The 16,232-nt window shown below is 45.3% G+C and overlaps 2 non-coding genes across 2 annotated transcripts; both read left to right on the top strand.

The window, feature by feature from the left end:
- The first annotated feature begins 3,303 nt into the window (after positions 1 to 3,303).
- trnad-guc (transfer RNA aspartic acid (anticodon GUC)) lies at positions 3,304 to 3,375 on the top strand. Its single transcript has one exon. It is a non-coding gene; the product is annotated as a tRNA-Asp (tRNA).
- Positions 3,376 to 4,930: 1,555 nt separating this feature from the next.
- trnad-guc (transfer RNA aspartic acid (anticodon GUC)) lies at positions 4,931 to 5,002 on the top strand. The gene has a single exon. It is a non-coding gene; the product is annotated as a tRNA-Asp (tRNA).
- The last annotated feature ends 11,230 nt before the right edge of the window (positions 5,003 to 16,232 follow it).

Below are 16,232 nucleotides of genomic sequence, written 5' to 3'. Positions count from 1 at the left end.
CTATTTCTGTCTACCTCTTTGTCCCTGTCTCTCTCTGTATAGGATTCTGAGGATGCTTGACAGGATAGATGCAGGGAGGGTATTTCTCCTCCTGGGGGAATCGATAACTTGGGGGCAGAGCTCAGAATCAGTGGTCGCCCAATTAAAACAGAGATGAGGAGGAATATCTTCTCTCAGAGTGTAGTGAAACTTTGGAATCCTCTACCCCAGAGAGCTGTGCAGGCGGAGTCATTGAATATAATCAAGGCGGAGACAGACATATGCTTGAGATACAGTGGAGTCACGGGTTATGTGGAGTGGGCGGAAAAGTGGCGTTGATTCGAAGATCTGATCAGCCATGACATTATTGAATGGCGTGGCAGGCGCGACGAGACGAATGGCACACCCCTGCTACAATTTCTTCTGTTCTTATTCTTATCTCTGTCCCTTCTGCCTCTTTGTCCCTCTGTTCACAGGTCGATTTTTGCTCTGACAGATTCGGTATGTTTTAGTTCCTCGTTAGTATAGCGGTGAGTATCCCTGCCTGTAATGTGGAGACAGGGGTTCATCCCCCAAATTTAATCCTTTGGGCAGCTCCTTAAAATGCTCCTGGGAGAAGTTGAACAGGACAAAATGAACTAAAATAAATTAAAATATGTACTGGCATAAGAAGAACTGTATAACAATTCCCCCATATTAAATTTCCTCTTAACCGTCTGAGGAAAACAATCACAAACTCTCAACATAACTGAAGTTCCTTATCCCTCGGACCACTCTGCAAGACGTCAAACTGAGTGTCTCGCTCTGTATGTCTATCTTTGTCTCCCTCTTTGTCCCTGTCTCTCTCTGTATAGGATTCTGAGGGTGCTTGACAGGATAGATGCAGGGAGGATGTTTCCCCTCCTGGGGGAATCTACAACTAGGGGGCAAAGCTCCAGGATATCCGGTCGCCCATTTAAAACGGAGATGAGGAGGAATTTCTTCTCTCAGAATGTCGTGAATCTTTGGAATCCTCTACCCCAGAGAACTATGGAGGCGGAGTCACTGAATATATTCAAGGTGGAGATAGACATATATTTGAGCTGCAGTGGAGTCAAGGGTTATGGGGAGCGGGCAGGAAAGTGGCGTTGAGTAGAAGATCTGATCAGCCATGATCTTATTGAATGGCGGGGCTGGCTCGAGAGGCCGAATGGCCCACTCCTGCTCCTATTCCTTCTGTTCTTATTCTTATTTCTGTCCCTTCTGCCTCTGTCCCTCTGTTCACAGGTCGATTTTTGCTCTGACAGATTCGGCACCTTTCAGTTCCTCGTTAGTATAGTGGTGAGTATCCCCGCCTGTCACGCGGTAGACCGGGGTTCAATTCCCCGACGGGGAGGATTTTTAACATCCCCAATTTTAAACCTTTGGGCAGCTCCTTAAAAAGACCCTGGGAAAAGTTGAATAGAACCAAATGAACGAAAATAATTTTAAAATATGTACATGACGAAATTTATAACAACTCCCTGCACCAGTTCCTCGTTAGTAGAGTGTTCTCCTTCTGTTTGCCTGTTGTGTGGGGCACTGAGGAGGGAGAGAGAAAATGAGATAACAGCGGGAGAAAGCACGACTGCTCTTTCAAAGAGACAGCACAGGCACGATTGGCCGAATGGCCTCCCACCGTGCTGCCAGCCTCCATGAATGCATGACACTGAGATGGATATCTGAGACATACCCACACAAAGAGAGCACATACGGGTATTTTGTGTGTGTTTGCTGCTTTGTCTCAAGCACTGCATAACCATTTCCTCTACAATGTCGTGGATATTATGATGTTCAGTTTTCACTTCCCCGACGGCTTCTCTCTGACTTTATGCCTCTGTCTCTGAGAAAAGCATAGAAGGAAATATATGGCAAATGGACGCCTTCCCGCACTTGATGCTGTGGCTTAGTGAACGTGTCCTTTGTGTTCTCGTCTAAAAGATGTCATCTTGTACGAAAAGTTTGCCTGGCGTGAAAGTGATCTGAATTTCAAAGCAGCAAGGAGGAAAGTCTGCGTTGCTCTGCTTGCTGGCAGGCAGCTTCTTGCAGCTTTTCTGGTGGTCTAGTGGGTAAGATTCGGCGCTTTCAACGCCGCGGCCCGGGTTCGATTCCCGGTTAAGGAACAGTGCGTTTTGAGGCTGTTTGAAATGCCTCCAATCAATGCACCCGCGCGAAGCAATGCCTGCTCCTGATCAACTTTTGCAATTTCAACACTGCTGCTGCCTCAACAGGTACACAATGCACTTCCTCGCCTTCTGTAAAATGCCTGCTGTTTCAAAGTCAGCAGGAAATTACATTTGGAGCGAGACAATTTAAACGTGTACATGCCCACATTTAACTGCAGCTGACAGTGTCAGAACAGTCACGGTTATTATCAAACTTCCATGTATTTTCTTGAAGGCTGCACCCCCCTAACAAACTTAGCTTATCACAGCACGGCTATCAATCAACTCAACGCCAGTGTGAAGAATGCAACATTTGAAAGTTAGCAACGTGTGCAAGACTTTAGTGAGAGAGAGTTGGGCCGTGATAACATTTCTAAGCAGTAAGATATTCAGTAGGCCTGAGCCCTTGCTGCGTAATACAATTCTCCCCATACTGATTCTGTTATCTTCAATTGGTCTCCTCTGGTTACCGTCATACCTGCCACTGGCAAGCGTACCTCAATCAAATCCCCTTGTAATTTTGAAAGCCTCTTATTAAATTTCCTCTTAACCGTCTGAGGAAAACAATCACAAACTCTCAACATAACTGAAGTTCCTTATCCCTCGGACCACTCTGCAAGACGTCAAACTGAGTGTCTCGCTCTGTATGTCTATCTTTGTCTCCCTCTTTGTCCCTGTCTCTCTCTGTATTGGATTCTGAGGGTGCTTGACAGGATAGATGCAGGGAGGATGTTTCCCCTCCTGGGGGAATTTACAACTGGGGGGCAATGCTCCAGGATATCCTGTCGCCCATTTAAAACGGAGATGAGGAGGAATTTCTTCTCTCAGAATGTCGTGAATCTTTGGAATCCTCTACCCCAGAGAGCTGTGGAGGCGGAGTCACTGAATATATTCAAGGTGGAGATAGACATATATTGGAGCTGCAGTGGAGTCAAGGGTTATGGGGAGCGGGCAGGAAAGTGGCGTTGAGTAGAAGATCTGATCAGCCATGATCTTATTGAATGGCGGGGCAGGCTCGAGGGGCCGAATGGCCCACTCCTGCTCCTATTCCTTCTGTTCCTCTTCTTATTTCTGTCCCTTCTGCCTCTGTCCCTCTGTTCACAGGTCGATTTTTGCTCTGACAGATTCGGCACCTTTCAGTTCCTCGTTAGTATAGTGGTGAGTATCCCCGCCTGTCACGCGGGAGACCGGGGTTCAATTCCCCGACGGGGAGGATTTTTAACATCCCCAATTTTAAACCTTTGGGCAGCTCCTTAAAAAGACCCTGGGAAAAGTTGAATAGAACCAAATGAGCGAAAATAATTTTAAAATATGTACATGACGAAATTTATAACAACTCCCTGCACCAGTTCCTCGTTAGTAGAGTGTTCTCCTTCTGTTTGCCTGTTGTGTGGGGCACTGAGGAGGGAGAGAGAAAATGAGATAACAGCGGGAGAAAGCACGACTGCTCTTTCAAAGAGACAGCACAGGCACGATTGGCCGAATGGCCTCCCACCGTGCTGCCAGCCTCCATGAATGCATGACAATGAGATGGATATCTGAGACATACCCGCCGCGGCCCGAGTTCGATTCCCGGTTAGGGAACAGTGCGTTTATGAGGCTGTTTGAAATGCCTCCAATCAATGCACCCGCGCGAAGCAATGCCTGCTCCTGATCAACCTTTGCAATTTCAACACTGCTGCTGCCTCAACAGGTACACAATGCACTTCCTTGCCTTCTGTAAAATGCCGGCTGTTTCAAAGTCAGCAGGAAATTACATTTGGAACGAGACAATTTAAACGTGTACATGCCCACATTTAACTGCAGCTGACAGTGTCAGAACAGTCACGGTTATTATCAAACTTCCATGTATTTTCTTGCAGGCTGCACCCCCCTAACAAACTTAGCTTATCACAGCACGGCTATCAATCAACTCAACGCCAGTGTGAAGAACGCAACATTTGAATGTTAGCAACGTGTGCAAGACTTTAGTGAGAGAGAGTTGGGCCGTGATAACATTTCTAAGCAGTAAGATATTCAGTAGGCCTGAGCCCTTGCTGCGGAATACAATTCTCCCCATACTGATTCTGTTATCTTCAATTGGTCTCCTCTGGTTACCGTCATACCTGCCACTGGCAAGCGTACCTCAATCAAATCCCCTTGTAATTTTGAAAGCCTCTTATTAAATTTCCTCTTAACCGTCTGAGGAAAACAATCACAAACTCTCAACATAACTGAAGTTCCTTATCCCTCGGACCACTCTGCAAGACGTCAAACTGACTGTCTCGCTCTGTATGTCTGTCTTTGTCACCCTCTTTGTCCCTGTCTCTCTCTGTATAGGATTCTGAGGGTGCTTGACAGGATAGATGCAGGGAGGATGTTTCCCCTCCTGGGGGAATCTACAACGAGGGGGCAAAGCTCCAGGATATCCGGTCGCCCATTTAAAACGGAGATGAGGAGGAATTTCTTCTCTCAGAATGTCGTGAATCTTTGGAATCCTCTACCCCAGAGAGCTGTGGAGGCGGAGTCACTGAATATATTGAAGGTGGAGATAGACATATATTTGAGCTGCAGTGGAGTCAAGGTTATGGGGAGCGGGCAGGAAAGTGGCGTTGAGTAGAAGATCTGATCAGCCGTGATCTTATTGAATGGCGGGGCAGGCTCGAGGGGCCGAATGGCCCACTCCTGCTCCTATTCCTTCTAGTTCTTATTCTTATTTCTGTCCCTTCTGCCTCTGTCCCTCTGTTCACAGGTCGATTTTTGCTCTGACAGATTCGGCACCTTTCAGTTCCTCGTTAGTATAGTGGTGAGTATCCCCGCCTGTCACGCGGGAGACCGGGGTTCAATTCCCCGACGGGGAGGATTTTTAACATCCCCAATTTTAATCCTTTGGGCAGCTCCTGAAAAAGACCCTGGGAAAAGTTGAATAGAACAAAATGAACGAAAATAATTTTAAAATATGTACATGACGAAATTTATAACAACTCCCTGCACCAGTTCCTCGTTAGTTGAGTGTTCTCCTTCTGTTTGCCTGTTGTGTGGGGCACTGAGGAGGGAGAGAGAAAATGAGATAACAGCGGGAGAAAGCACGACTGCTCTTTCAAAGAGACAGCACAGGCACGATTGGCCGAATGGCCTCCCACCGTGCTGCCAGCCTCCATGAATGCATGACACTGAGATGGATATCTGAGACACACCCGCCGCGGCCCGGGTTCGATTCCCGGTTAGGGAACAGTGCGTTTTGAGGCTGTTTGAAATGCCTCCAATCAATGAACCCGCGCGAAGCAATGCCTGCTCCTGATCAACCTTTGCAATTTCAACACTGCTGCTGCCTCAACAGGTACACAATGCACTTCCTTATCTTCTGTAAAATGCCTGCTGTTTCAAAGTCAGCATGAAATTACATTTGTGAACGAGACAATTTTAACGTGTACATGCCCACATTTAACTGCAGCTGACAGTGTCAGAACAGTCACGGTTATTATCAAACTTCCATGTATTTTCTTGCAGGCTGCACCCCCCTAACAAACTTAGCTTATCACAGCACGGCTATCAATCAACTCAACGTCAGTGTGAAGAATGCAACATTTGAAAGTTAGCAACGTGTGCAAGACTTTAGTGAGAGAGAGTTGGGCCGTGATAACATTTCTAAGCAGTAAGTAGGCCTGAGCCCTTGCTGCGTAATACAATTCTCCCCATACTGATTCTGTTATCTTCAATTGGTCTCCTCTGGTTACCGTCATACCTGCCACTGGCAAGCGTTTCTCCTTATTACCTCAATCAAATCCCCTTGTAATTTTGAAAGCCTCTTATTAAATTTCCTCTTAACCGTCTGAGGAAAACAATCACAAACTATCAACATAACTGAAGTTCCTTATCCCTCGGACCACTCTGCAAGACGTCAAACTGAGTGTCTCGCTCTGTATGTCTATCTTTGTCTCCCTCTTTGTCCCTGTCTCTCTCTGTATAGGATTCTGAGGCTGCTTGACAGGATAGATGCAGGGAGGATGTTTCCCCTCCTGGGGGAATCTACAACTAGGGGGCAAAGCTCCAGGATATCCGGTCGCCCATTTAAAACGGAGATGAGGAGGAATTACTTCTCTCAGAATGTCGTGAATCTTTGGAATCCTCTACCCCAGAGAGCTGTGGAGGCGGAGTCACTGAATATATTCAAGGTGGAGATAGACATATATTTGAGCTGCAGTGGAGTCAAGGGTTATGGGGAGCGGGCAAGAAAGTGGCGTTGAGTAGAAGAACTGATCAGCCATGATCTTATTGAATGGCGGGGCAGGCTCGAGGGGCCGAATGACCCACTCCTGCTCCTATTCCTTCTGTTCTTATTCTTATTTCTGTCCCTTCTGCCTCTGTCCCTCTGTTCACAGGTCGATTTTTGCTCTGACAGATTCGGCACTTTTCAGTTCCTCGTTAGTATAGTGGTGAGTATCCCCGCCTGTCACGCGGTAGACCGTGGTTCAATTCCCCGACGGGGAGGATTTTTAACATCCCCAATTTTAAACCTTTGGGCAGCTCCTTAAAAAGACCCTGGGAAAAGTTGAATAGAACCAAATGAACGAAAATAATTTTAAAATATGTACATGACGAATTTTATAACAACTCCCTGCACCAGTTCCTCGTTAGTAGAGTGTTCTCCTTCTGTTTGCCTGTTGTGTGGGGCACTGAGGAGGGAGAGAGAAAATGAGATAACAGCGGGAGAAAGCACGACTGCTCTTTCAAAGAGACAGCACAGGCACGATTGGCCGAAAGGCCTCCCACCGTGCTGCCAGCCTCCATGAATGCATGACACTGAGATGGATATCTGAGACATACCCACACAAAGAGAGCACATACGGGTATTTTGTGTTTGTTTGCTGCTTTGTCTCAAGCACTGCATAACCATTTCCTCTACAATGTCGTGGATATTATGATGTTCAGTTTTCACTTCCCCGACGGCTTCTCTCTGACTTTATGCCTCTTTCTCTGAGAAAAGCATAGAAGGAAATATATGGCAAATGGACGCCTTCCCGCACTTGATGCTGTGGCTTAGTGAACATGTCCTTTGTGTTCTCGTCTAAAAGATGTCATCTTGTACGAAAAGTTTGCCTGGCGTGAAAGAGATCTGAATTTCAAAGCAGCAAGGAGGAAAGTCTGCGTTGCTCTGCTTGCTGGCAGGCAGCTTCTTGCAGCTTACCTGGTGGTCTAGTGGTTAAGATTCGGCGCTTTCACCGCCGCAGCCCGGGTTCGGTTCCCGGTTAAGGAACAGTGCGTTTTGAGGCTGTTTGAAATGCCTCCAATCAATGCACCCGCGCGAAGCAATGCCTGCTCCTGATCAACCTTTGCAATTTCAACACTGCTGCTGCCTCAACAGGTACACAATGCACTTCCTCGCCTTCTGTAAAATGCCTGCTGTTTCAAAGTCAGCAGGAAATTACATTTGGAGCGAGACAATTTAAACGTGTACATGCCCACATTTAACTGCAGCTGACAGTATCAGAACAGTCACGGTTATTATCAAACTTCCATGTATTTTCTTGCAGGCTGCACCCCCCTAACAAACTTAGCTTATCACAGCAGGGCTATCCATCAACTCAACGCCAGTGTGAAGAATGCAACATTTGAAAGTTAGCAACGTGTGCAAGACTTTAGTGAGAGAGAGTTGGGCCGTGATAACATTTCTAAGCAGTAAGATATTCAGTAGGCCTGAGCCCTTGCTGCGTAATACAATTCTCCCCATACTGATTCTGTTATCTTCAATTGGTCTCCTCTGGTTACCGTCATACCTGCCACTGGCAAGCGTTTCTCCTTATTACCTCAATCAAATCCCCTTGTAATTTTGAAAGCCTCTTATTAAATTTCCTCTTAACCGTCTGAGGAAAACAATCACAAACTCTCAACATAACTGAAGTTCCTTATCCCTCGGACCACTCTGCAAGACGTCAAACTGAGTGTCTCGCTCTGTATGTCTATCTTTGTCTCCCTCTTTGTCCCTGTCTCTCTCTGTATAGGATTCTGAGGGTGCTTGACAGGATAGATGCAGGGAGGATGTTTCCCCTCCTGGGGGAATCTACAACTAGGGGGCAAAGCTCCAGGATATCCGGTCGCCCATTTAAAACGGAGATGAGGAGGAATTTATTCTCTCAGAATGTCGTGAATCTTTGGAATCCTCTACCCCAGAGAGCTGTGGATGCGGAGTCACTGAATATATTCAAGGTGGAGATAGACATATATTTGAGCTGCAGTGGAGTCAAGGGTTATGGGGAGCGGGCAGGAAAGTGGCGTTGAGTAGAAGATCTGATCAGCCATGATCTTATTGAATGGCGGGGCCGGCTCGAGAGGCCGAATGGCCCACTCCTGCTCCTATTCCTTCTGTTCTTATTCTTATTTCTGTCCCTTCTGCCTCTGTCCCTCTGTTCACAGGTCGATTTTTGCATATGGGTATGGTCTTGTGGCCTTTACAGAAACATGGCTGCAGGTTGACAATGCCTGGGAATTAAACATACCAGGTTATTTATCGATCAGGAAGGACATGCAGGAAGTAAGGGGAGGTGGTGTGGCTATGTTAATAAAAGAAGGAATCACTGTAATACAGAGAAATTATATTGGGTCAAAAGATCAGAATAATGAAACAGTTTGGGTGGAGGGAAGGAATAATAAGGGGAAAAAACACTCGTGGGCTTAGTCTATAGGGCTCCGAACAGTTGCAACTATGTTGGGCGGAGTATCAATCAGGAAATAGTTGAGGCTTGGAATAAGGGAACATCTATAATTATGGGGGATTTTAACTATCATAATAATTGGACAAATAAAATTGGGCAGGGCTGCCTTGAGGATGAGTACATTGAGTGTATTAGGGATGGGTTTCTTGAGCAGTATGTAAATGAACCGACCAGGGGACAAGCAACCTTAGATCTGGTCATGTGTAACGAGACAGGATTAATTAAAACGTCCTAGTAAAGGATCCCCTTGGAATGAATGACCATACCATGGTTGAATTCCATATTCAATTAGAGGGTGAGAAGGTTGGATCTCAAAGAAGCGTGCTAAGCTTGAATAAAGGAGACTATGAAGGTATGAGAGCGGAATTGAGTAGAGTGGATTGGGAAAATAGATTAAAGGGTAAGAAGATACATGATCAGTGGTGTACATTTAAGGGGTTAAATTACAACTTCCAAAAAATATATATTCCACTGAGAAGAAAAGGGTGCAAAAGAAAAGACAGCCATCCGTGGCTAAGTAAAGAAATTAAGGACAGTATTCGATTAAAACAAGGGCATATAAGGTAACCAAATCTAGTGGGAGGATAGAGGATTGGGAAAACTTTAAAAGACAGCAAAAAATTACAAAAAGATTGATTAAGAAAGGGAAGATAGATTATGAAAGTAAATTAGCAAAAAATATAAAAACAGATAGAAAGAGATTTTATAGTTATATAAAAAGAAAAAGGGTGGCTAAAGTAAATGTTGGTCCCTTAGAGGATGAGACCGGGAAATTAATGGTGGGAAATATGGAGATGGCAATAACACTGAATGAATATTTTGTAGCAGTCTTTACAATAGAAGACACTAAGAATATCCCAACACTGGACAAGCAGGGGGCTATAGGGGGGGAGGAGCTAAACACGATCAAAATCACTGTGGAAGTGGTACTCGGTAAAGTAATGGGACTCAAGGCGGATAAATCACCTGGACGTCATGGCTTACATCCTAGGGTCTTGAGGGACGTGGCGGTAGGGATTGTGGATGCATTGGTAATAATTTTCCAAAACTCCCTGGACTCAGCAAAGGTCCCGGCAGGCTGGAAAACTGCTAATGTAACACCATGACTTAAAAAGGGCAGCAGACAGAAGGCTGGAAACTATAAACCAGTTAGCCTAACATCTGTGGTAGGTAAAATTTTGGAGTCCATTATTAAGGAGACAGTAACAGGACATTTGGATAATTTTCATTTAATAGGACAAGCCCAGTATGGTTTTATGAAGGGGAAGTCAGGTTTGACAAATTTGCTGGAGTTCTTTGAGGAAGTAACATATAGGGTGGATAAAGGGGAACCAGTGGATGTAGTGTATTTAGACTTCCAACAGGCTTTGGATAAGGTGCCACACAAAAGATTAATGCTTAAGATAAAAAATCACGGGATTGGTGGTAATATTCTGTCATGGATAGAGGATTGGCTATCTAACAGAAGGCAGAGAGTTGGGATAAATGATTCATTCTCAGAATGGCAATCAGTAACTGGTGGTGTTCCGCAGGGGTCGGTGCTCGGTCCCCAACTCTTTACAATCTATATTAACGATTTGGAGGAGGGGACCGAGTGTAACATATCAAAGATTGCAGATGATACTAAGATGGGAGGGAAAGAAGTGAGTGAGTAGGACATAACTGGCTAAGTAAGTGGGCAGAGATTTGGCAGATGGAATACAATACTGGAAAGTGTGAGGTTATGCACTTTGGCAGGAAAAATCGTAGAGCAAGCTATTATCTTCATGGCAAGAAACTTGAAAGTACTGAAGTACAAAGGGATCTGGGGGTCCTGGTGCACGAAACTCAAAAGATTAGTATGCAGGTGCAGCAAGTGATTAAGAAGGCCTATGGAATGTTGGCTTTCATTGCTAGGGGGACAGAATATAAAAATATGGAGGTATTGCGTCAGTTGTACAAGGTATTTGTGAGACCGCACCTGGAATACTGCATACAGTTTTGGTGTCCATACTTAAGAAAATACATACTTGCTCTCGAGTCCGTACAAAGAATGTTCACTCGGTTAATCCCGGGGATGAGGGGATGGACATATGAGGAGAGGTTGAGTTGATTGGGACTCTACTCATTGGAGTTCAGAAGAATGAGAGGCGATCTTATTGAAATAAATAAGATTGTGAAGGGGTTGGATCGGGTGGATGCGGGGAGGATGTACCGATGATGGGTGAAACTAGAACTAGGGGCATAGTCTTAGAATAATGGGCTGCTCTTTCAAAACAGAGATGAGGAGGAACTACTTCACTCAGAGGGTGTTAGGTCCATGGAATATGCTGCCCCAAAAAGGTGTAGAAGCTACACCATTACATTAATTTAAAAAAGAAATGGAGAGTCTCCCAGAAGTAAAGGGAATTAAGGGTTACGGGGAGCGTGCAGGAATTTGGACATGAGTCTAGGTTCGGATCGGACATGGCCCTGTGGGTAGCGGAGCGGGCCCAGGGGTGGTGTAGCCTGATCCTGCTCCTATTTCGTGTGTCTAATTCTGTTAGATTCAGGAGATGGTTCTGTGATAGTAGATTGGCGGTTAGGATCAGATCAGCCATGATCTTATTGAATGGTGGAGCAGGCTCGAAGGGCCGATTGGCCCACTCCTGTTCCTATTTCTTATGTTCTTATGTAATACAATACTGGAAAGTGTGAGGTTATGCACTTTGGCAGGAAAAATCGTAGAGAAAATTATTATCTTAATGGCAAGAAACTTGAAAGTACTGAAGTACAAAGGGATCTGGGGTCCTGGTGCACGAAACTCAAAAGGTTAGTATGTAGGTGCAGCAAGTGATTAAGAAGGCCAATGGAATGTTGGCTTTCATTGCTAGGGGGATATAATATTAAAATATGGAGGTATTGCTTCAGTTGTACAAGTTATTGGTGAGACCGCACCTGGAATACTGCATACAGTTTTGGTGTCCATACTTATTAAAATACATACTTGCTCTCGAGTCAGTACAAAGAAGGTTCACTTGGTTAATCCCGGGGATGAGTGGATGGACATATAAGGAGAGGTTGAGTTGATTGGGACTCGACTCATTGGAGTTCAGAACAAGGAAAGGCGATCTTATTGAAATATATAAGATTGTGAAGGGGTTGGATCGGGTGGATGTGGGGAGGATGTTCCCGATGATGGGTGAAACTAGAATTAGGGGGCATAATTTTAGGATAAGGGGCTGCTCTTTCAAAACTGAGATGAGGAGGAACTACTTCACTCAGAGGGTGGCAGGTCCATGGAATATGCTGCCCCAAAAAGCTGTAGAAGCTACATCATTACATAAATTTAATACAGAAATAGACAGTTTCCTAGAAGTAAAGGGAATTAAGGGTTAAGGGGAGCGGGCAGGAATTTGGACATGAGTCTAGGTTCAGATCGGACATGGCCCTGTGGGTAGCAGAGCGGGCCCAGTGGCCGGGTAGCCTGATCCTGCTCCTATTTCGTGTGTCTAATTTTGTTAGATTCAGGAGATGGTTCTGTGATTATAGATTGGCGGTTAGGATCAGATCAGCCATGATCTTATTGAAAGGAAGAGCGGGCTCGAGGTGCCGATTGGCCTACTCCTGCTCCTAATTCTTATGTTCTTATGAGACAGACTGTCGAGAGAGAGGGAGAGAGACAGACTATGGAGACAGAGGGAGAGAGAATGTCTAAGGAGAGTGAGGGAGAGAGACAGACTGTGGAACGAGAGGGAGAGAGGCAGAGTGTGGATACAATGGGAGAGAGACAGACTGGAGACAGAAGAAGAGAGACAGACTGGAGACAGAGCGAGAGAGACAGAATGTGGTGAAGGAGGGAGAGAGACAGACTTTGGAGAGAGAGATAGAGAGGCACACTTTGGTGACAGAGTGAGAGAGACAGACTGTGGAGACAGAGCGAGAGTGACATTCTGTGGGGAGAGTGGGAGAGAGACAATTTCTGGAGAGAGAGGGAGAGAGACAGACAGTGGAGAGAGAGGGAGAGAGACAGATTTTGGAGACAGTGGGAGAGAGACAGACTGTGAAAAGAAAGGGAGAGAGACAGACTGTGGAGACAGAGGGAGAGAGACAGACTGGAGACAGAGGGATAGAGGCAGGCAGTTGAGACAGAGGGAGAGAGAAAGACTGTGGAGGGAGAAGGAGATAGACAGACCATGAAGAGAGGGAGAGAGACAGACAGTGGGGAGATGCAGACTGTGGAGTGAGGCAGAATGTGGAGACAGGCAGACAGTGGAGAGGGAGGGAGAGAGACATCATCTGCTCCTGCCTTATGGATTAGGAAGCAAAATGACTAGCCCTTTTCACTTTTTCACAACTGAAAATAAAGGGATATGACTGTTAGAAAGAGTTGCAGCTATATACTGTCAGTATTAATAGACACTTGAAATGTACTTCTTTCCCCCATTTAATACGACAAAGACACACATACCTATCATAGTAAAAGACCAATCTACACATGAAATCCTTGTGCATCTCAACCTGGAATATCCAAGGTCTACGCTCTTCCGTGCTTTGACTAAAGAGCAGGTCCCCAGAGTTCCGAGATGACATCAAAAATCTGGACATTATCATTCTGCAAGAGACCTGGTGTAGAGGAGAATGGCCCACTGGTTGTCCCTCTGGGTACACAGAGCTAGTGGTCACATCCAATAAACTGCCAGCAGTAACCCAGGGCAGAGACTCCGGAGGCATACTGATTTGGTTTAAAGAAGAGCTTAGGAATTGCATTGAATTGATAAAAAAGGGCGAAAACCACTTATGGCTCAATATTAAGAAAGACATAATTTCTGGAATGCAAAATGTTTTTATTTGCGCAATCTACATCCCCCCTATAGAATCCCCGTACTTCAAAGAGGACACCTTCTCCAAAATTGAGAGGGAGATTACCAGGCCCATGGGGCGTGTTGATCTGTGGTGACCTCAACTCAAGAACTGGTGAAGACCCAGATTTTATCAGTACTCAGGGGAATAATTACATATTTGGACATAACCAGTTTACATTCACACAGGAATAACTTCGGCAAACAGATAAATGCAAACGGAAAGCAGCTACTGCAGCTCCGTCGAAGCCTGGGTCAGCATATTGTCAATGGTAGGTTCATAGGAGACTCCCTAGGAAGATCGGCCTATTCCTCACCTCTTGGCATTAGCACCGTAGACTATATGAATACAGATCCGGACCCATCCTCTTTCAGAGCATTCACAGTCAAACCACTAACACCACTGTCAGATCACAGCCAAATTACAGCGTATCTTAAAAGAACAGAAACAACCGACACAGAAACACAGCCCACTAAGCTGTACAATATTAAAAAATCGTACAGATGGCCCCAAACAGTAAGGAAAAATAGCGGAAAGCAATTAGCAGCCAAACAACTCAATCCCTCTCGGACAGCTTTCTGGAAAACACATACACTCACAATAAAGAAGGCGTAAACCTGGCAGTGAATAACCTAAATAATATTTTTGATAATTTGGCAACAATGTCGAACTTGACATCTCGCAAGAGTAAACACAAAACACAAAACCACCAAAAATGGTTTGATTCAGACTGTCATAACATGAGGAAATAACACAGAAAAATATCAAACCAAAAACACAGACAACCAGAAAACGAGGAACTACGCCGTGCTTATTGTCAGGCATTAAAACAATTTAAAAGCACACTCAGAGCCAAGAAAGAATAGTATATTAAGAATAAACTCAGCTCCATTGAGGAATCTATCGATTCTAATTGTTTCCGGGACATTACACAAAAAGCAACACGACGAATTGCCCATTCAAAATGGAGACCTATAGGAAAACTGTTAAATCCTTGAATCTTGCTGTATGGTGTCCGTCAATTTCTAGACAGAGACTGCAGAGGAACAATCAACAGGTGTTTACTGGATGAGGGTGACTCTAAAACTAAAAGTACAGATCCCTACTCAGGGTTTATATACAGTTGTGGTCTACTGCCGGTACTACAGTATACAGGAGCTGTAAAAAGTAGTTCTCCCCTTAAAGGTACATACACTACAATTCCTCCCCTTTTAGATTAACAGTACCATAACATTCATTTAACAGTTAACACTTTTAACATGCAACATTAACTGAAAATAGTCCATTTATAAATTCAGTATTTGGGGCGGCTTCCTGATCCTTTCTGGATAGCACCTTTCCTGAGTGTCTTGCTCTTGGTGCGGAGATGATTCTGCCCCCCTGTCGTCGGTTGGTTCATCAGCTTCCGATGCAACTGTTTCTGGGGTAGATGCTACATGTATGTTGGGTTCATCACCAGGTATGCGAGACATGGGGTTGACTCGTTCCTGTGACGCTAGGATCTGGTCGACATGGCGTCTCACAATGTTCTCCTTTTGTAAATCCACTTTGTAAATTAGTGACGCCTGCCGTGTGCTTATCGTTTCTGGTTGCCATTTCTCTGTTCGGTAGTTGCGGGCCAAGACTGGTGCCCTGTATTGAAGCTCCTTGTCGGCTTCTCATTGATTTGCTGGAATTGCTTATTCTCAACATTTCTTCGTACATTTGGTCTGAGCAAATCCAGATGAGATCTCAACCTTCCGTTAAAGAACATCATGGCCGGGGTCACGTTGGTAACTGCATGTGTCGCATTTCTGTAGGCTAACAGGAAATTGTCCACCTTATGCTGCAGTGGAATGTCGTCATCGCACATAGCACTTACTGCCTTTTTAAAGGTTTGAGCGAACCTCTCAGCCAATCCATTTGTGGCTGGATGATACGGGGTGGATGTGTAATGCCTTACCCCATTCCTTCTCATAAATTTCCGAAACTCTTCGTACACAAACTGTGGTCCGTTATCAGAGCAAATCCGCTCTGGCAAGCCGTTCCTGGCAAATATGGTCCGTAGGACTGCAATCGCTTTCTTCGTGGTGGTGGAGGACAGTTTGATCACCTCAGGCCATTTCGAGTGCGCATCCACGGCTATTAAGAATATTGAGTCCATGACTGGACGAGCAAAATCAATACGCACCCGTTGCAATGGAGAGGAGGGCCACTCCCATGGGTGTAGAGGGGCATGTGGTGGTGTATTTTGGAACTTCTGGCATCCTGAGCAGCTCTTTGTCAGGTCCTCGATTTGCTGATCGATCCCCGGCCAACACACATAAGCCCTAGCTAGGCATTTCATTTTCACCCCTCCCAGATGGCCTTCGTGAAGCTCATTGAGCACTCTCTCCCTTAACTTGTGTGGAATTACCACTCGGGATCCACACATCAAGGTCCCCTGGCATACTGACAGCTGTTCTCTTCTGGAAGAGAATGCTGGCAACAGTGAGTCACCATGTGTTGGCCATCCCTTCACCGTCAAATCATATAGCCGAGACAGTGTCGGGTCATTTCGGGTCTCCTTCTATATATC

The sequence above is a fragment of the Somniosus microcephalus genome, unplaced genomic scaffold (assembly GCF_052327205.1).
Source record: "Somniosus microcephalus isolate GS21.2 unplaced genomic scaffold, FLI_Smic_1.0 unresolved_chr5, whole genome shotgun sequence".
In the NCBI taxonomy this organism is placed as follows: Eukaryota; Metazoa; Chordata; class Chondrichthyes; order Squaliformes; family Somniosidae; genus Somniosus; species Somniosus microcephalus.
The sequence above is the reverse complement of the archived record's forward strand: the minus strand, read 5'-3'. Positions and strand labels throughout refer to the sequence as shown.